Here is a 22,307-nt window from a genome sequence, read left to right on the forward strand (position 1 = left end):
AGAATCAGTATTGGACATTTAGAAGTCCAACTTTGACACAATTGCCTCCCATTTGAAATTGTCTTTGATATTTACCAATGAAGACAAAGGGAGCTTCTTCATTTTCAGAATGGAGCCACAACTGATAGTCACTCTCGGAGTCCTGGGGGAGAGAAGGACTGAGTGTCACACAAAGCCTCTCACAGTGGACCCAAGAGGAAACAGTGCCTTACACAGCTGTGCTTCTAACAAGGAAAGCTCTGCTTTTGTCTTTTAGGGGGTTAGTGATGGGCTGGCTTCCTGAGTAGCTAGGACTGCAGACATCAGCCACATCTGCCTGTTCTGAAACTTTCTCACTCAGAGTATTACACTAGCTCATCATAGATAAGCTTTTATATATAACAGAAATATATGGAGTTAGCAGGTCCAAATTATATATCAACTTCCTTGTGTGTTCAATCGCACTTGGCATGAGATTAAGAATGAGATTGAAAGAACCCAAGTATAGATTCATCTCATGTCCAGCTGCCTGCAGGTTCTCAATCTTGAGGCCAGGAGAAGACCGATGTTAGTAGTGCAGCAGTACACACATGAGCATAAATGCATCTCTATTCATCTCCATTATGAAATTGGTTTTTAATTTAAAAAGAGTTTACAGATCACTTACTTTTATTCCAAGGTTGGAGAGTGACTTTTTGATAACATCCTTCACTGTATCTGAGTTTTTTGCTAAGACAGTTATTGGCTATAAAACACATGTGAGAAAAGGTACATATTAAGAAAACAAACAGTATCATTGTATAGTTATCACAAATTAGTTTCCTGATGTGTCAAGCAAAATGTGATTTCAGGTATTTAAAGGCCACAACTGTATAGTGCACAAAGCCTTGAGTAGAACTGTTTCTTCATTTATTTGTATAACATGAAGCCAGGAGAAAGCAATTCAGTCACATGGAAACAAACTGCGCATAGGGCAAATCTGAATGACAGCTGAAGAGACACCAGAGACTATGGAGAACAAAAGGTACTGGAAAACCATTAACATATTGAGAGGGGAAAATTGTGAAGGCCTAAAATTCAATGAAATATCTTTCAAGAGACATGGTCAAATAAGAACCTTGTCAAGTAGGAGATGGTACCACAGAGCTGCCCTGGACCCACAAGCATGAATATGGAGCCTTCCCACAAGCTGATTATCTATCAATAGGCAGATACTCAGCTCTTCAGGAGAAATGACATGCACCTGCAATCTTTACTTCAGGAAACTTAAACCTCAGTAAAGCCCACTTTTATCATGTAGAGCTGAGCTAACAGATTGTTCTCTAAGCATTTTTGCTATTGGAGTGGGTCAGGTACAGACAAGTCTATGTTATCCACTGAGAACCATGCAGCCTCCTCTCCCTCCAGCGATGACTATGGAACTTGAAACAGATCAATCATTTTCAAGACATTTACTAGCATCCACTTAGTAATGTTGTGTCCTTCTGCTTTCCCCTCTCAATATTATCTTGTGTATGTATATGGATACATGCGTATTTATATAATGAACATGTGCCTATGTAAATATACATGCTATACTGAAATTTAGTAAAGAAGATAGAGTATAGATATAAAGAATACCATTATTCTTCAGAAGTACTCATGTAGGCTGACAATGTCTTAGAACAACTTATAGAGGAAAAATATATCTTAAAACTTAGGTTAAATGTTTCTACATAAGAAAATTGAGGTAACATAATCTGACCTTCTATATAATATTTGGCATTGTTCCATCGTTTAGGAATTCCACAAAAACAAATGGAATTCATGATAACCACTCCAAATATAAATAAAAAATAACATAAGAAGTACTCTTCTTCCAGGAAGACTATCCCCATTTACTGATAAAATTGACCTTGTTTACAAAAAACTGTGATAATTTATGTAAATTAAATGTGAAAATTTCCTTCAAAATTTATACTTGTTAGCTAAAGAAAGTGAATAAAGCTTCTTACTATAAGGTAAACATGTATTTAATAAATGAAAGTCATACATGTCCACATGATAAAGCAATTTTTTAACAGACATTCCTTTTGTGTTTTTTCTTTTGCTTTTGTTGTTATGAATGTTGGATATGGGGCCTGAATTCATGCTCTGGAGTCCTTCTCTGACATCTTTTTGCACGTGGCTAGTTCTCTAGCACTTTGAGCCCACAGCTCTACTTCATATACAGGAAGCTATGATACAATGAACAGAAAACTAAATTGTTCCAAGTGGAAGATAATTGTTCAGAACATAGAGTACTGACCTAGACTCATTGCTCTAATCTTTATATTTGTAGATATAAGTAAATCAAGCTTATCTCTCAATTTTGACCTTTCTTAAATTCTTAATTTTCTTCCTCTCACTGTTCTTAAAAGTTTCCTTACCATTGATAATTTATAAAATCTCCCACCTTTCCAGCCTAAGCACGTAACTATAAATTTCCACTTTGTCCTACATAACACTTACGAAGTGATTGTTCTTAACTTCATGGGTGAATATCTGAAGAGGAATGCTATCCTCATCTTCTTCCTCCTTTGCAAGGTTGATATACCTGATTCATTCAACCCAGAGTAGCACAATTATTAGCTGGTAACTTTTTTTTCAAATCCATCTTTATTGTTGATATTTTTCAATCTGTATTTCATAGTTTACAAACACTTATGGAGCAATTATAGATTTTAATCAACACAATAGCATTGTTGGGAAATAGATTTGAAAGAAAACAGTATTCTGGAAGGTGACCTTTGGGAAGGCATCAGATTCAGGGTTTCAAACTTCACCATCTAGATGGGAGGGTCAAAGCCTGCCTGGACAACTGAAAGCAACAGTGGCTCTGAGCTAGCTCAATGGAGCTCGGGAACATAGATGGGGTCAAACCTGGCCCTTGCATTCATTGTCTGTGTACTGTTTCTCTGCTCCAGGCTGTGACTCTCACACTGCAGCCACAGCACCACTTCTGGCTCTTTTGACAGTTAAGTGGAGATAAGTGTCTCTTGACTATCTTACACAGAATGGCTTCAACCTGCAGTCCTTATATCTCAGCATGCTGAGTAGCTGGATTATAGGATTGAGACACTTGTGCCTGATGACCTGTATATATTTTCAGAAAATTTTAGCTCAAGTTCATCAATAAAGTGAAGGGAGATTTAGGGTGAATAACCTGAATGTCTTTAAAAATAAAGACGGTTTATGATTTAGAATTGCAGCTATGGCAAAAAATTTCATAGAAAATGTTGCAGAATGTATTGAAGACATTGGTTTTCAGGTACCCATTCCTTAACAAACTAAAAATTAAATAAAAGCACTTGCTTAATACCTTTGCAGAAAACTGATCCATTTTTCTTTTTGTTCACAAGAACTGCAAAATAAAAGCAGAGACAATATTAAATTACATCTCATATACAATATCTTTACAGTCATTAAAGGTAAAAGTACTATCAATTCATTGGTGTCCAAGCAAATCCAGAACTGATCCTACTCATAATTGGAGTTTGATGGATTCTTGGCCTTATAAGTGTGATCTTACTGTAATGTGAGGCAGACTGCTGTAGAAGAAAAATGGATTGAATGGAATCCCTGCCACTGTGTGATGCAAGCCTCCTGACCATACTTCAATCTCACACCAGGGCTACCTTACATTTCTCCTTGGATAAAACTGACAGAGCTGGATGTGCTCTTCCAATACTTTACAAAATAATCATTCAGATCAAGGCACCCAGAAGAAACATGGCATTTACATGGAATCAACAGTATGCATTTCCAAGGACTAAACAGGGGAAATGAAAAGGGTTTGACAGTTTTACTTCCTTAGAGAATTTCCTGAATTCTACTACATTTTATTAGAACCTAGAAAACTCATTTGACATTACTAGGAACAATGCTGAAGGTTACTGAAAGTCATTAGGAATGATATCTGACATAGCTAAGTGATTAATGAAGGATAACTCTTTTGCTATTTCCCTGCTGCTTTCAGGGTGCAGTGGTCAGTCTTACCCAAAGGTGGCCTTGAAGTTCTCCAGGGGCCAGCCCAAAAGAAGGGACTTTCTGGAGAGATCACCACCCTTGTCCAAATTGACCCCACAGTCAGCCATCCACAGGGCACGCAGTGGGACCACAGTTTTAATCTTAAAGCATTTCTGATACCTAAAAAAGACAACAAACACCATCTCTCTTACTTTATATTAGATGTGTCATGTTAAGAACTAGATACTCTACCATACTATTCTCTCTTGCTTCATAATTTTGAACTCCTCATACAAGATTATCTGTCTATCACATTCTTGATTATGTTGTGTTATGAGTGTTTGAGACCTGGCGTTTATATATAGTGCAGCCTGGACCCTAACTCTAGATTCTGCCTCAAAAATCTATGTGCTGTGACTAGAGGATCAACAGCATGCCAGGTGGTGTCTTCATTGTTGATAATATTCCCAACCATTACACAAAACAGGAGCTTCATGAACATGGGAGAAATAAACAAAGTATCTGAACTTTGGAATACAAAATTGACAAAGCACCTGTGGATTAAATGCAGATATCTAAATGTCATTTGCTAGTGTGAAGCATTTGTGCTAAGCATGACAGGGAGCAGTCCATACATACTTGGCATTAGTCACAAGTAATAAGTCAGTGAAGAGGAAGAGATGCTGCTTCTTCCTCTTGCATCCTTTTTGCATCTGCACCGGGCTGTGGATGAGCAGGGTTCTGCAGGGCTTCTCCAGGGACAAAGGTCTGTCCTGCTGAGTTTTCTGCTCAGGATGATGGCTCTCCTGCTGCACAGCAACACCACAGCACAGTCAGTGCTCCAGCATGGGATACAGCTTTATGCCCAACTTTCGTGGTGCACAATGCAACATTTCCTCAACTGACACTTGGAAACTAACATGCAAGGCACTTTGTGGCTCAAAAGCAAGCAGAAAAGTAGGTCATTCTGAAAATGGTTGCAGGCAGATATAGAAGCAGAGCCTTGGACTTCTTCCACTGAAAGGGATGGGCATAGAAGCAGGCAGGAAGCTTACTCTACTGTTTAAGAAGAGGAAGAGAGGAGCTAGTAAGGAAGGAGTGAGCTAGGTGAAATGAAAGAGCAAAGGAGACCTACCAAATTCTATTATCGTTTTTATTTTTTTTTGGATAATTTTAGAGTTGAGCTCTGGGTCTGGGCTCTGTCTCTGGTTTCTTTTGCCCAAGTCTACCACTCTCCACCTGAGCCACAACATCACTTCTGGATTTTTGTGAGTAGACTACTGGGGGGTTTGGGTGAGTCCTGTCAGGGGCCTGAACTCTAGGCCTGAGCACTGTCCCTCGGCTCGTCAGCTCAAGGCTAGCACTCTACCACTTGAGCCACAGCGTCACTTCAGGCTTTTTTTTCTGCTTATGTGGTGCTGAGGAATTGAACCCAGGGCCTCTTGCATACAAGGCAAGCGCTCTACCACTGAGCCACCTTCCCAGGCCTTCCTATTTATTCTTAAAAACACTTACAGAGCCAGCCTTCTGGAAATCGTTGGCAAAGTTCTGCAATGGATTACACATCTGAAGTTCCTTCTGTTTTTGAATGTTGCTATAGTGATAAATTGGATAATAATGAAAAAGAGCACAAGGAATTAGCTAGTTGTTTGAAAATATAGAATATTGTTGGACAGAAAAAAGCATGAGATCCAGAATACAAGTGATAGCCAAGGAAATGACATTTGGGAAGCAGATCCATTGTTTTTAAAAATTTACTATGTGAAGAGGAGGAATAATAACTTCCTGTGTACTACTAGAATCCCAAGTTTTTGAGTAGTATATATGCATATATAAGTCCACATGTATGTATGGAGATGTATATATGTTTATTTCTGGAGTTATGTATGCATACACGCACGCGCGCACACACACACACACACATACACTTATACACATAGTTCCAGTTGTGGACCTTGAACCTTGGACCTGAATATTGACCCTGAGCTTTTTAGCTCAAGGCCATCACACTATTACTTCATCCACACTCCACTGTCAACTTATTGGGAGTTTCTGGAAGATAAGAGTCTCAATAAACTTTCATGCCTGGGCTGGTTTGGAACCACAATCCCCAGGTCTCAATCTCCTGAGTAGCCAGGATGACAGTGCCTAGTCACCTACCTATGTTTTAGAATATATTCACTCATGTCTATCAGTAGAAGCCTAAGAGAACTTAGGGCTTACAACCAAATTTTCTTATGGAATAAAAAGTGCACTCTATTTATAAGTTTACTAGGGACACATAATTTCTATCAATATGGGGAGAATCCATTGGCAACATTATTTGTAGGGACTTTTATTCATTCACTAACAAATTTTAAAAAACTACAAACACTACTAACCTTTGAAGTAAAGAGCACCATGTTTCTTTTAGCTCTGAAGACCTATGATTTAAGAGAGAGAAAATATTATGCTACACTTCACATTCATGGTTTGATTTTGACAGAATATTTTTAATCCAGCTGGACAAGATAAAAATTTGGAAGAAGAATTAAAAATATGGAAAAGTTGCAATGTTTCATTTCCTTATAGAAATTTTAGAACTACAATGTGCTGTGTTATTTCCTAGGAAGCTTATACTTTACTACCCATCACACTATGTCTTTAATGATGAATGATAAGATTGCTGCTTACTGTTCTCTGTACCATCACCTTCTATTGTTATATTTCTGTCCTCTGAGGGATTGAAAGCCAGCACTGTACATATTAGTCACCCCTTATAACTTTTCCTAATTTAAAATACATCTGTTTTAAAAACACACTGCACTTTTAATTTGTAACTATTTTCGGGGTTGTATAAACCACGTTATTATATATATATATATATATATATTCATTATAGCTTTAATTTTTCTGTGAAATTATTCTCTCTTTTTCTCTCTCTCCCTCTCTCCCTCTCTATCCCTCTCTCCCTCTCTATCCCTCTCTCCCTCTCTCCCTCTCTCCCTCTCTCCCTCTCTCTCCCTCTCTCCTTCTCTCTCCCTCTCCCTCTCCCTCTCCCTCTCCCACTCTCTCTCTCTCTCCCTCTCTCTCTCTCTCTCTCTCTCCCCCATCTCTCTCTCTCTCTCTCTCTCTCTCTCTCTCTCTCTCTCTCTCTCTCTCTCTCTCTCTCCCTCTCTCTCTCTCCGTGAATGTGTGTGTGTCCTTTTGTGAATTCTAGGAATAGAATTATTGGGGCATGTATCAATCCAATAACTTTCTCCTTATGAACTAGCAGACTTTTTGCAATGTCTACATATTTTTTATTTACATCATTAATAGCTCTTCTACTGAACAATTCTAGGCTGTCCTGTAATGTGTTTCATCAGGAGAGAGGTACCCATCTTAGATGACCCCTAACCTGCCTACATGTATATACATAATGTCTATTTCCTGAGGCCATGTTGACCATCTGCCAAGGACCAAGGACACTGGACAGTGCAATAGCTTTAGAACTCTTAGAGTTTATGAGGACCTCATTGCCATATTTTAATTTTTCTTTAAACTATAGTTTCTAGGAACACCTCTATTTCCAGATTTTACCAGCTTCCATTAATCTGTATCCTGGAGTTCCCCTGCACAAGAAGAACAGAGAACCTTCACAGAAATATGCCATGGAGAAGACCTGCAGAGATGGACACACAGGTGTCCAGCGTCCCCATCATTTTTTATCATTTTCAAGACATATCCATCAGAGAATTAATAAGCTGACGATTTTGGAGCCATTTTTCTTCTTTATCTCAAACTTCTTTGGATGTGTGAGACCTTGGCTGTGAGGAAAGGTAACCTGGGTGCATGCAGTGTGATCTCATATATAAAACAGGTAGAAATGTGAGGTGCAGTTTGAGACCAAGAATAAAACACTTGACACCTTCCTTGTGAATCCTCCTGTTTCGACCTGTCTAAATGCATTCTATGTCTTCATGCAGGTCTAGGCTTGTGTGCTGGGCAAACTGGCCTGTACTTTATCAGTAAATCCTGCTTCAGATTTCCCACACACCAAATAGCATGCAGTCTACTTACAAAGAAGTAATATGTAGTCTGCTACAGAGCAAGCCAAGCACTTTTTATTTAATGATCTATAGCTATTTATGGAATTAAAATCTGTCTCTACAGAGAATTACTGGGAGTGCAAAATAAAGTTTTCAAAAAATACTTTCAGGATTCACTAACACTTGCTGAATGAATTCCATTACTGTGATTCAATATGTAGGTCACCCCTGGACTTCCACTGTCTGAACATCCTCTCTCCCCCAACAAGATTCTGTAAACCCATTGAAATTCACTGCTCACACCACTCCAATATTGATCCATTCGAATATATTGGAATCTAAAATTGTCTGGAGGTGTTAGTATTAAAGGTTATCATTAAATTCGAAGGTGAAAAATCAGCCTAGTAAACAATCAAATTACAACCATTTTTCTTGTAAAAAATTTTAGATGTAAATAAGTTATATCTTCCATTGTTGCTCGAAAATATGTATGTGGCTTTTTCATAGCAGAACTCAAACTATACACATGGCATGGCTGTCAGTCTTACCGGAAAGTGACCTTGTATTTCTCCTTGGCCCAACTCAAGAGCAAGGCCTTTGTGGAACGTCCATTATCCTTTGCTACTTTGTCCCCACATTCCACTATACACAGGTTATGCAGTGGAATTGCATCTTTTATCTTAAAGCAGTTCTTATATCTGCAAAGAGAATTACACACCATCACTCTGATTTTATTTCTTCTTTTGTAGGGAGTCAATGGGTTTGAACTCAGGGCCTTGTGAAGGACTCTGACTTTGTTCATGAAGCCTAGCACTCTATCACTGGGGTCTTATCCCTACTTCTAGCTTTTGGGAGGGTAATTGTATGGACATCCGTGCCAGACTGGATTTGACTCACATTCCTCAAGTTTCAGCCTCCTGAGTGGCTGGGATTACAGCTGTGAGCATGCTACCCTGGGCTGCTTAGGTGTTTTCTTACATGTTAGGAAGTGTCACTCAGCTAAACTGAAATCATTACTCTCCCAAGATCTTCTTATGTTTGGTCATATTTAAATTGGATAAAGATTGTCACATCATTATGGTTTTGGTTGTTTTATTTGTTTTAGATAGGGCCTTTGTATGTTGTCTAGCCTAGGCTCTAACTCTGTATCCTCCTGCCTCAAACCCTTTGTGCTGGGAGAGACGGGGGATGGACCACAAGGCCATGTTGCTTTCTTCAGTCCTCACTATGGTCTTGAGAAATCAGCAAGGAATCTAAACTTCTATAAAAAGAAATGCATAAAAATTCTAAGTCGTCTTAAGGTAAGGGTTATATAAAGTCATTGCTGAGTGAAAAGCATTGCGTGCTTTGCAGGAGAGCATGCAGTCCATACGTACTTGGTGTTAGACACCAGCAACACATTACTGAAGAGGAAGAGGTGCCGCTTCTTCCTCCTCCTGCCTCTTCTCATTTGCACTGGGCTGTGGATGAGCAGGGCTCTGTCATTGTCCTCCAGGGACACAGGTGTGTCCTGCTGAGCATCCTCCTCAGAAAGATGGCTTTCCTGTGCACACCAACACCACACACAGTCAGTGTAAACATATGTCCCAGAGTTTTATGCCCAATGGATGGGAACACACAGTGCCACAGGTGGCCCTCTCAATCCTCACCTGACTTTGTCACTGATACCAGGAGGCTTTGTGCTTTAGATTTTAAAGCAAACAGAAAATCTTAATCACTTTTTAAGATATAAGGAGGACAGATTATTCTAAGGAACAAATCCTGGACTTTTTTTTCTCTAAGAGATGGGGAAAAGAACAAGGCAGGGAGTTAATGCACCTGTCCCAGGAAAGGAGAAGAATCTGGCAAAGGAGCAGTGAGCCAGGAGAAATGTTAGGGCAAGGCTAAGCAGATGACCACAGCAAACTGACCAAACATCAAGTTAAAGGTGAGAAGAGCATTTTTATGGCATAATATGATTATCCACAAAGAATTTCAAATTGCTTTTGTTCCACCACGAAAATTGGCATAACTGTACCTACTTGGAAGGTTATTGCCACGTAATTTTATCATTATTCAGTATTGGAGCAAGAGAATGTTGAGAAAGAGCATCACGAAATACGTAACACCATTAAGAATTCCTAAATGTGAGGAAGTCCTTAGATTTGATGGTGGTACTGTGTCTCTTGTCAGTAGAGCTGTGGCTCTGTAGGTAAGGGTCACTACATCTATAGTGTGGAAACTTCTGCTCACTGGCTCAGGTGTGGGCAGAGCTTCATCCACACCATCTCCCATTAGACTCACTCCCATCTCCTCTGAGAATATGCGCACACCTGTTTTCACACCAAGCTGAACAGTGTGAATAAGGGTCACTTTTTATGAACAGTGTTGAAGGTCAGAGTCAGTGCAAAAGGTCAGGAGAAGGAAGACAGAACACTTTCCAGGGCCCCCTCTAGAAGAAATCTCCAAACAAGTATTTAACAGACTACCTCATGCAGGGAAGCCACGCATGGTGTGTGTGGAGATTGCAGTGAACACTTGTCTTTGTCCATTTTGTGGCTCTGGACAGCAGACATGACTGCAGCTCCAACAGCGACCGCAGTCAACTGCCTGGAATCTGAGCGTGGTAGTTCCTCGTTCTGTGATGTCACAGTTCTAAGGCTCATGCCATAACTGCCAGGCTGACATACCCTCTGCCCTCTTTCAGCTCTTTTTAATTCTTTAATATAATCATATATATATATAAAAATGTTTGCTATTGTTAAACTACTACACATACTACATATATTTTTCTGTTTCCATTTAATATAGCCATGCATCATGACCCAGTTTATTCATTGACATTTCAGTGCTCTAAATATGCATGGGCCTAGATATTTAACAAAGACAAGATGTTCAATCATGAAGGATGAATATCCAAATCATGGTATTCTGAAACTTGGCCCGTGGTCAGTGCCCTGGACTGGCTCACATCTCAGTGACCAGGAGCACTGTGGAGAGAGCTTGTGCTGAGCCAGGATGCTGGGCAGAGTGGACACAGCAGGTGATCTCTTGTAGGTGCACTCCTCTCCAGAGAACTAACCAGATCTCCAGAGATTTTCTCATTTGGAGGCCAGCTTCCTAGTCACTGGATGATCTTTACATGGGTCTCTCTTCAAAAAGACCCCAACATCTCTCCTCACTGACCCTGGGACCAAGCTATTTTTTATCAGGAATCTTTGTGCAAATCCAAATCCAGTCCAGCAGAACTTCCATGTAGTCACAGTAGATGCCCAGGTGATTCGTCTGGAGACAGACTATTTATTTCCCCTTCCACAGCCAAGCCCACCACCTTCCCACACCTTCCACTAATCCAAACCCTAGCCAGTGCTCATGTGATCTATACTCTACAGTTTTGTCTTTGGAAAAATGTTGTATTACCTGGATCATACAAGAGAATTCATTTTAACATTTTCTTTTATTTTCATAAGTGCATATTCATCTTTATTATTGAAGGTATTTATCAGTTCATTTCTTTTAAGCAATTTAGTAATGTCCTTTAATACATTTTCTTCTTCCTTTCTTCCTTCCTTCCTTCCTTTCTTTCTGTCCTTCTTGCTTTCTTTCTTTCTTTCTTTCCTTCTTTCTTTCTTTCTTTCTTTCTTTCTTTCTTTCTTTCCTTCTTTCTTTCTTTCTTTCTTTCTTTCTTTCTTTCTGTCCTTCTTTCTTGCTTTCTTCTGTTCTCTGTGTCTTTTTTCTTTCTATATTTTGTTTTACTTTTTCCCTGTCTCTCTTCTCTCTGTTTCTGTGTATTTCTCTTTCTTTCTTTCCTGCTGCCTTTCTTTCTCTCTTTCCTTTTCACAAGTCCTTTGACTTGAACTCATGGCCATGGGGATTTTCATGATATCACTCTGATCACGTAAGCCACAGCTCCACTTCCTGCTCTTTTTTTCTTCGTAGTTATTAGCAATCAGAGTCTCTTGGATTTCCCTGCCCAGCCAACTTCAAATCTGATCCTAGTTAAGCGTATATATCAGACAGACACTGCCCCATTCTATTAGCTGTTTCATTACTGAAAGTGGTCTCATTTTTGTGTTTGTACATTCATAGAATGCACTTTGGTCCCATGCTTTGTTATTCTAAAGCCTCTTCTCCACATTTGAGTAGGTTTCCTCTTCCTATCTTCATCATGTGGATAATTTTCTTCAAGGACACACAACAGTTGCTTTGACCTTGTGCCCATTGTAGGAATTTGTGTTGCCTCCACTTTGACTTCCTGCAAAAAAGCTGCTCTAACCATCTGCATCCAGCCAGGTGTGAAGCCCTTGTTCCCACGCACAAGGCATGGATAGACCCTCACAATCCCTGGGACGTATGCTTCCTGTCAGGTTTAGATGCTGGAGAAGCTCTGTCCTGTGCAGTCTTGGATTCAGTTACCATGTCTCAAGACTAGCATAAAAGCAAACAAAACAACTTGGTTGGAATGGAGATTCAAAGGAAAGCACAAGAGCTGTGAAACTCCTGAAGAAGTGAGGAGAAGCCAGACTTATTCAAGTCTCTTAGTTTCTTAAGATTTCATTAAAGCCTTTGAATACCAAAACACAGTGAGGTTCAGCACACTGCTCAAATTCTGTGCAATTTACAAAGTATGTATTGTTTGTTTCTGGAATTCTCCTTTAATGTGTTCAGACAATTGAATGAGGTTCACTGAAAGTGTGCTAAAGAGAACTGCTGATTTGGGGTATAATATCACAGAAATTATGTGTCTTAGCAAAGAGGGTGGAATGAGTCTCACCTAACTAAATCACCTGTCTACATTGGGATAGAGAGGAAACATGCCACAAACAACCCTAGAATTCAATGTAGAAGGTCTTGAAAGGGAGGAAAACATCCACAAATCAGCTGAATGCAAGTAGTTGAAGCCCATAATGTTAATTTCAACTACTCAGCACACTGAGGTCTGAGCATCTTGACATGAAACCAGCCTGGATGAGGAAGATTTTGAGACTTTTATCTCTGGTTAACAACCAAGGAAGCCAGTTGCCAGGTGCCGGTGGTGGCTCATGCCTGTAATCCTAGCTACTCAAGGGGCTGAGATCTGAGGATCCAGATTTGAAGCCAGCCTTGGCAGGAAAGTGTTTGAGACTCTTACCTCCAATTAGTGGCATTAAAACCTGGAAATGGTGCTGTGAATCAACTGGTAAAGTCCTAGTCTTCAACAAAATTATCCCAGGGACATCTCCCAGCCTCTGAGTTCTAGACTTATTCCTGAAAAAAAAGAAAAGAAAACCACAACAAAAAACTCCCAAAGTTTAAGTGAAGTAAGCCAGGCCCAAAGAAACATAGGTCCCATGGTTTCCCTTATTTGCAATATCTAGTATATGTATGAGTCAGGCGGAAAAGACCAGATAATGTGATGTTAGGAAAATGAACCCTTAGATATGTATTTTAACATTTTTTCTTTCATGCATGTGTTTGTAAAGTATTTATAAGATTATTTCTTTGTTGCTTTGTATGTCCCTCCTCCAAAGTATAACCCCTGCTTTCACTATGTTTGATGTCAGTATAACTTGTGGAGGAGATGGGGAAAAACAAGTCGTTTAAGGATACAAGTGGACCTGTTGCAACAATGAGAAGTACAAGCTGTCATGTTGAAAACAAGCTTTACAATGTTGGTGCAGGGCGGGTGGGGGGGGAAGGGAGGATGGAGGGGAGGGGGGAGGCTGGGAAGGGATATGAAGGGTAAACAAAGGAGGAGGCTGCAATGCTTGGTAAGAAATGTATGCATTATCCTGCCCATGTAATTGTAACCCCTCTGTACAATATGTTCACAAATAAAATAAAAAAAAAACTCCCAAAGTGTAGCTGAGGCTCAAGGGGTAAAGCACTTGCTTCAAGCAATAAATCTCAGAGCCAGGCCCTGAGTTGAAGACAAGACATCCAACCATACACACACAATCTAGAAACGATGAGCAAATTGGCCTATAGATTCCTTCCTAGGAAGACGATACATAGCTTGAATGAAATATTAGATTGTTGTTTTAATAGAGTACGCATTTGATGTGTGATTCAAAGATACCTTCCTCAAGGCATCTCTACACATGCCCAGAATTCACAGAGTTCCTTTCTGTGCAGGTTATCTTTTTCTCTTTTTCCCATAAGGCCTCCCAAAATCTAAAAATAAGGATATACTTATTTGACTAAAGTAAAAAGTTTGCTTTGTTACTTCCCTTGTTTGTTTGCTGACGCTCTAGCTTTGGGGCACCGAATTTCATAGATTTAACTCCAGGCAAATAGTTAGCAGGTCTCTAATATAAGAGTAAGATGAACCAGAAAGGTTTGAGCTGCTGTGCATTAAGGGAGCTGCCCTTCTCAGGTGTGGAAAGGGAAAACTCTTGTTTCTGACACCTCTTGGGATTTCAGAACTAGGCTTCATCAAACTGTGTGAAAAAATCCACCAAAGGTCAGCATCACAGTAATATACAGTCTATGAACGAATGTCAGTAGGTCCCATGCCCTTGTATATTTGTCAATAGTTCAGTTGTAATTGATTCTGTACAGTTATTCAGTGGAGGTGAGGCTTTCGCTGTTGACCACGACTGTGAGTGTGTTGAGTGCAGTCACTGATGAAAACTTGGGTATGGAGGGGGTGACTCTCCTCTGGACCTCGACTCTGCCAGGTCGACACATCCTCTTCCTTCCCGATTAGCTCCTATCTGTTCAAAATCCTTTGAGATAACTGTAGATAATTTTGCTATTGTAAAATATAATACCTATACTATATACATTTTTCTACTGCTCTTTAATACAGCCATAATGAGTGCTACACTGCCTCATAACCCAGTGTATTTGTAGGAATTGCAAATCTACAATAATGCCAAAGACTGGGATTTTAATAGAGAATTTTAATTAGTAGTAATAAAGACTGAATGCCCAAATCAGGCTTTCCTATCTTCGGCGATAGCTCAAGGACTAAGAGCACCCTTGAGAGAGCCTAGGCTGAGCTAAGAAGCTGACAGACTGCATAGATCAGGGGTGGTCATTAGTACAAACCTCTCAGGAGAACTAACCACACCTGTAGTACTCTAATCCTTCAGAGAGCAGCACCCCAGTTACTTCATGATCTTTTGCAGGGGTCCCTCTTAATTAAGACCCCAACCTCTCTAAACACTGCCTTCTGGAACCAAGTTTTCCACAAGGAGTCCTCAGGTATAAGTTCTCAGATTGTATCACTTGGTATTATCTGATAGTGCAATTTTTCTTGCTCTCTTTCTCTCTGTTTGTTCTTTTGCCAGTCATTTGACTTGAACACAGTGCCAGGGCACTTTCCGTAAGCTAAATTTGCTGAAGGCTAGCACTCTAACCACTTGAGCCACAGCTCCACTTCTATTTTTTTCTAGTTGTTATTGTTTTTGTTGTTGTTGTTTGAAGATCACAGTCTCTCTCAGAAATCCTTGGCCAGTTGTGCTTTAAACCATCACACTTAGACTTCAGCCGCCTGAGTAGCGGGGGGATTCTAGGAGAGATACTGACACCCACTTATTTCTCTTTTCAATTAGCTTAAAACTAATTGGCAATAGTTTCATTTTGGTTTTCTATACATTCATATGATACACACTTTTTAATTATATTCTTCTACTATTCAGAACCCTTTTCATCCACACTTTTAGCGAGTTCCTTTCACTATTTTCGTCCTCTCAGATAATTTTCCTCAATGACCCAGGAGAGGCTGTTTGACCTTGTGCACATGGAGGATTCTGTGTTGCTTCCATTTTTTTTATTTCAAATGAACTGCTCTTTGGATCTGCACACAACAGGGATGGGAACCTCTCATCCACATTCCTCACCTTGAAGCCTCTTAGAATCCTTGCAAGCATATGCTTCTTGTCAGGTGCATCGTGTAGAACACCTGTCTAGCCAGGCCATGGATGCAGACACCATGCCTCAAAGCAAACAAAGAAAATACTTATTCATTGAAGATATTAAAAGAAGGTATAAGAAGGGCAACTATCCCAGAGTGGTAAGTAGAAGACAGAAATTCAAATTCATCAGCCCCTCCAGATTTCATTTAAAGCCTCCCACAACCAAACTAAATTTGAGGGAGAATGTGGATATCACCTGCAGTCTCTATCCACTTCCACATTGTTATTACAACATGTTTATTGTAAAAAGTAATGGAATTTCACGGGGATATTTCCATAAATCTGACAACCTGCCCTGACCAAATAATACCTAACATTTGGGCATCTAACTTCCTTTCCACCAGTAGTACCTACAAAATGTTAACATTGGAGGTCACAGGAAAATACATGTTTTCCAGAGAGTGGTAAACTGTCTCACCTAAATCAAATATCTCCATTAGCAAAGAAAGAACAGAAGTCAGATACACTTGTAGGCTGCACTGTAGATGCTGTTGATAGGGATATAAAAAAAATGCAGAACTCTACTGAGCCAAGGTGGTTTAAGCCAATATTTCTAGCTTCTCAGCTTGTTGACATCTGAGCATCAGGGTAAGAAGCCAGCCTGGATGTGGAAGACTTGGAGACTCTTATCTAAGTTATCTACCAAAAAACCTGAAAGTGGAGCTGAGATTCCTGTGGTAGACTGTTGTCTTTGTGATAAAGCTCAGAGACAGCAATAGTCCCTGTGTTCAAGGCCGAGGACATGAACCCACTTGCACACTCAGTCTCTCTCTCTCTCTCTCTCTCTCTCTCTCTCTCTCTCTCTCTCTCTTTCTCTCTCTCTCTGTCTATCTCTCTCATATACACAGATACACACACACACACATGAACATACAAAATGAACAAATCTACTGAAGAATTCTGAAGGAAAAGCAAAGTGTTAAAAAAAAACCTGTAGAACAACACACACATACATACACACACACACACACACACACACACACACACACACACACACACAAATATGGGAATTCAAAGAAAATTTGCAATATGTGAGCAAATCGGTAAAATAGAGGCATAGTTGTGATATGTCCAGCATCATTACTGAACTTCTACCAAAAGGAATAAAATGACCTGTAATTAAAAACACAGAGGAGTTCTTCCTGAAATTTTCTCTATGACTTTTCATTTTCATGCCTGTTAGAATGTCCCAAAAATACCCGAAAGCATTTTCTTATTTGAATTATAAAAGTTGTAACAAGATCCAAGTTGATGCATGAATGGAATACAATAAACGAAAGTATGTGCTTTGTAATGTTGGAAAGTATGTTTACATTTCCCTTATATTTGCTTTAATGGAGGGTGGTTTTCACAAAACTGAGTCCAGGAAAACAGCAGGCGACACTGTGATGTATAAATAAAGATTTAGCTGCTGTGCAGTAAATGAGCTGCCTGATACAGGTGTGGAAATTTAAAACTTTTGTTTCTGAAATGTCTTTTGCTTCTTCAATCATGTTTCATCAAATCATGTGAAATAAGTCTACCAAAAAAGTAGACTAACTATATGATGGGAGTCTAAAACTGAATGCTAGGAGATAATGAATATTGTCTTGTTTATTTTCAAAAGTACAGTTCTAATTTGATTCTTTATTTTTAACCAGTGGAAGTCAGACTTTCCTTGTTGACGAGAGCATGTCTGTGTTGAGCACAGACACTGGTGAGAATGTGGAGCAGGGGGAGAAGAGATGACCTTCTGGCCCTTGTCTGTGCACACTTGTGTCCGTGTGAGATGATCTGTTTCCTGTCTCATCCAAAACAGTTGGTTGTGAGGCTCTTCAAGGTTATATGTCACTCGCATTACCACCTTGGATGGGGATAATTTTCTGACCATTGTTGTGATGTAAACTTTGTTTCAGACTTTTGGGTTTTTTAAGTCTGTGATGGCTTCTTACTTCCTTTTTATATTGATCAAGAAGAATGCAACACAAGCACAGGATGTTTCATTGCTTTATGTCATTCTGGGTGTGTGTATGTTTGTATGCGAACGCATGCATATTTAGCTTCAGCTCATGGTGTAGCACTGGTGACTGACCTTAATAGGCAATGGAGGTATCATGGACTTAACTCCTAGGACTGGCTTGGAAGGCCCATCCTCAGATCTCAACCTCTCCATTAACTGTGATTAAAGGCATAAATCCCATTGCCAGGCTTCTCTTCGGTCTTTACCACTAATATTTAACCTAACTCTTCATGTTGTGATTGGATCCCATTTACACAGGAAAATGAATATTTTTTTTGAAATTTGGTGAAAGATTTATTTCCATTTAAATCTCCAATAGGTTTTTTTTTTTTTATTGTGAACATACTGTACAGAGGGATTACAATTACATGGGCAAGATAATGAGTACATTTCTTATCAAGCATTGAAGCCCCCTCCTTTGTTTTCCCTTCACATCCCTTCCTAGCCTTCCCCCGCCCTCCCTACCCAACCCTCCCCCCCTACCCAATCCTCCCCCCCCCCCGCGCCACCAAAGTTGTAAAGTTCATTTTTGACATGACATCTTGTACTTCTCATTGTTGCAACAGGTCACCAGTATCCTTAAACGACTTGTATATGTATGAGTCAAGAAGAAAAGGGCAGATAAATTGATGTTAGGAAAATGAACCCTTAGATATGTATTTAAATGTTTTCTTTCTTTAATGCATTTGTTTCTAAGGCATTTATAAGATTATTTCTTTGTTGCTTTGTATGTCCCTCCCCCACACTATAACCCCTGCTTTCACTATATTTGATGTCGGTGTAATTTGTGGAGGAGAAGGGGAAGAGGAAAATGAATATTTTAAAGAATAAACAGCTACAAGGGCTTTCTCCAACCCTTTTCTGCTGAGGCATCTATTCTTGGTGACATTGTCTCACCTCTTCAAGGGATAAGATGGTGGGGACAAGGATTCCTTTAGGGATAAATTTCTGCCTTTATTCCACAGATAGCTTATACTTTGCTATTATCTCATTCAGCCCTTCTAGGAAATACAACTTTGGGAACACTGGCCTGAAGAATGGATAACTGAAGACTGATGGAAAAAATATAGCATATGTATTAGTGATGCTGCTTGCATATGAATTTTCAGGACTTTCACCTACAGGAAGAAGCCTGCATAATAAACAACACCATCCTGTCTTATTACTTTAGATTTTGTCTTGGATTCCCCTCCACAGTCTTTACCTACATTGACTCCTGGCTTGTCTGTGGGACACTTGGCTGTGGTAATAGTGACAGGAACAGAACAGAACAGTCTTTGCCCACTTTGAGTCTAGGAAAGTGTATGTCTTCCATATGAAGACTCAGCTGCTTGTAGAACATGTGGAATCCAGCCAGAGCTGGCACAAAATATAAAGGCCTGTGTCAGCCCCGTTCTAGGGGCAGCAGATATAGCAACACACATGTCACTGGCTGAACCAGAACAACTGCCAGCTGAGCCAACACCCTCAAACCAATATGCGGATGAACCAATAACATGACTGGCCAACACACAGAGTTCTGTTTTCATTTTATTATATCAACAATTAGCATAAGAGAAAACAATATAAGTGAAAAACTTAGCGTACTATGGGGATAGGTATGTCTTTACATTTGGAAAGATGGGAAGAGGAAGTGGGAGGCAAAGAAGGTGAGCTTGTCTTCAGTGGTGCTCACACAATCATAGCTTCATTGTCAGTCTAAAAGAAACAAGAAGAAAACAAGAAATCTTGCTATGAATGGTCTCCAATTCTTCTCTCAAATCCTGACAAATACAACTACTCTAAAGACTTTCTCAAAGCAATGAGATAAACACCACAAAAACATGAAAGGGCAAAATAGAAATATGTGATAGAAATGCTGAGGTTCTGAAACTAAGCTCAATTTCTGTGATGAATCCTGGGGAAGAAGCCATACTTAGCTAACATTAACAAATCAGACCTGGATTTTCTAAGAAACCTCTATTAAATTTATTCAATTGGTAAAATTAATTTTTCACAAATTATCTGACAGGAATCCTCAGATTCTGACATGATCCTGCTTGATTTGAGAGCTGAAAGGAACTAATTGTGAGATTGCACAATTTGATTGCCTTTTGAAAACAGACACGGCCATGGTTTTGGTCTCCTGACAGGGTAATGAGCTGTGATCACCTTTGGGAAGAGAAAGAGGTGGTGACCTGGCCTGCACCATTCCCTTTAGGACAGAATCTTCTGCATTAGCCATGGCCTAAAGCATCTCCCAAGCCTGGGCAGCCTCCCTGCTGGTCCTCCCCAAGGGCAGTTCAACTGTTCATTTAAATTGTTCCTGCTTCCTGAGGCCACCTCACATTTCCACAGTACCTGGACTCTCCTAAGAAATGGGAGTGAAGTCTTTGGCAAAGATTCTGGGAGTATTTTCAATCAAAAACTGCACCAGGGCAACCTGTAACAAAAAAAGAGACACATAGACTACTCTTGTCATCTGGCAGTTATGAATCCTCTGATCTGTGATTCTTGGAGCAAACACACAGAGGCTTGAGGAATGTGGGGAGAAACTCAGAATTTAAATTAGAAGCGATGTATAAGCCACTTTTGTCAGAGACATAATTTACAAACTATGGATGGTGTTTATAGACCAGAGTTTGGAACACAATGAATGGACGAGAGGCACAGTGAGTCATTTTGCTTAACTGCCAACATCTTTGTAATATCCAAAATTATATCTTCTTTATAGTGTCATTGTTATATCTCTAAATAGTTTGTTTTCCTTACAGTTGTATATAGTAATATTTAAAAGAAAATAATTGAATAGAATGAACTCCTGAAATTCCCTTCCAAAGTGCCCTGCCTTAAACTCAGGCCAGCTTGTGTGTGGAGCTGTGGGGAAGGAAGAGCCCCTGCAGAGGAGCTCTGTGTCATGCAGCTGCAATCCCTGCTCCACACTGCTGGGCCTCAACCCTGTGGCAGGGTGAGCCTGGCAACTGCCCTGGTCTCATATACCCTCTGTTTATGTGGAGACATTTTAGAATAGTTCACTAGTTTCTATTTTGTGTAGTGAATGAGGAATACTATGTATAGTTTATATATTAGGCATCTCTCAAAAGACCCTGAAGAATGTTTCCCTTCAGGTAGATGCATTTGGGAGGAACAGTTGCAGACCTTTCATTAGTGGGAGGTAATCATAAGGAGCTGAGCTCAGAGAATACTGAAGGATTCTAGTCTGTTCCTCTCATCTCTCTGTCTCACTCTATGGACTAGATCAGTGCAAGTTATTAGATGATACTCTTTACTAACAGGAATCTGATGACTTATCAACAGGTACCAATATTTCTCTAATTGAAAACAACTGAAAGTGGGAGCCTATGCATAGGACAGAGATCCTAGCCTTCATGGTTTAATCCCTTTCTTAAGGGGAAGTGTCTGGACAGGAACAGAGCACTGGGCAGAGGAAAACACTAACTGGAAAACCATCCCAAGATCACAGATTCACAATGGCAAGAAGAGAGCAGAACGTTGTTGGTTGGACTCATTGTCACCATTGTCATCCTCCTTTCTTCCCTAGGGTTTGGTCAGCCTCCACTCCTCAATACTGAAGGGAAAGAGAAAGGACCACACTGCTGCTTTCTCCTTGCTGCACATGTTTGTAAACCTCACCACAGATAGGGTGAACACCTCTTTTCCTGAGGTCTGCAGTCCATTGTGTCCTTAAATCCTGGACTGTCAGGCATGCCTTTCCAGATCCAACCAGCCACTCTGCTTGTCAGGATGAAGCTAGGAGAGGCCATTACCTTTCTCATGAGTTGCATATCAAATCCTGCCCTGGCATCAGGGGGCGGGAACATCAAGCTTGGGGCTGTGCACACAGCTAGGTTGTAGGCGGTCATCAGGTTTAGGAAGCAATTCTGGTGGATTTGGCTTAACATTCCAAACAGATGTTTCAGCAGCAGTTGGTTGACTCTGGGCAGCATTTCTAAAAGACTGAACTCAGAAAAACACACTTTCAGGTAAGCAATTACTTGTAGCAGATTCTACACACACAAAGTGCCTTTTCTATCAGTGGGACTGAACTAATTGAAAGTAGAAAGCGAGAACGATATACTTTAACCTACTGCATAAAATCTATCCTTGAGATGACTACACTACTCATTATCTTGGAACAGATGTATTTAGATCAATAGAAAAATAGTGTCTTTTAAAATAAACATTGTATTGGTTCACATTGTACTCAACAAAAATCTTCCTGAAAAATAAACAGTTAAATTATCTCTGAAATGGCAATTATGAAGTCAGGTTTAGTGATCACATCCCAAAGTACATACTATAATGAGAGACTCATTCCAAGAAAAAATGAATAGAAAAAATTTCATTGAAGCGATATAGACTTTGATGTTTATGTTAGTATTTGACCAAGCTGAGATCTTGCCCTCCCTACATGGGTCCATCAGTATAATCTGCTATCCATCAGTGTTGACT

At 39.9% G+C, this 22,307-nt stretch overlaps 1 protein-coding gene and 1 long non-coding RNA gene across 2 annotated transcripts in view; both read right to left on the reverse strand.

The window, feature by feature from the left end:
- The window catches only part of LOC138826743 (rho GTPase-activating protein 20-like), an 88,704-nt gene that overhangs the window by 52,019 nt on the left and 14,378 nt on the right, over window positions 1–22,307 (reverse strand). The gene's annotated exons all lie outside the window — the stretch shown is intronic.
- Window positions 82–2,547, reverse strand: LOC138826801 (uncharacterized). Its single transcript, XR_011371858.1, has 3 exons — window positions 2,470–2,547; window positions 647–724; window positions 82–142 (listed from the first exon to the last, which is right to left on the reverse strand). It is a non-coding gene; the product is annotated as an uncharacterized lncRNA (long non-coding RNA).

Source organism: Dipodomys merriami, unplaced genomic scaffold (assembly GCF_024711535.1).
Source record: "Dipodomys merriami isolate MVZ:Mamm:240054 unplaced genomic scaffold, mDipMer1.0.p SCAF_15, whole genome shotgun sequence".
Lineage (NCBI taxonomy): Eukaryota > Metazoa > Chordata > Mammalia > Rodentia > Heteromyidae > Dipodomys > Dipodomys merriami.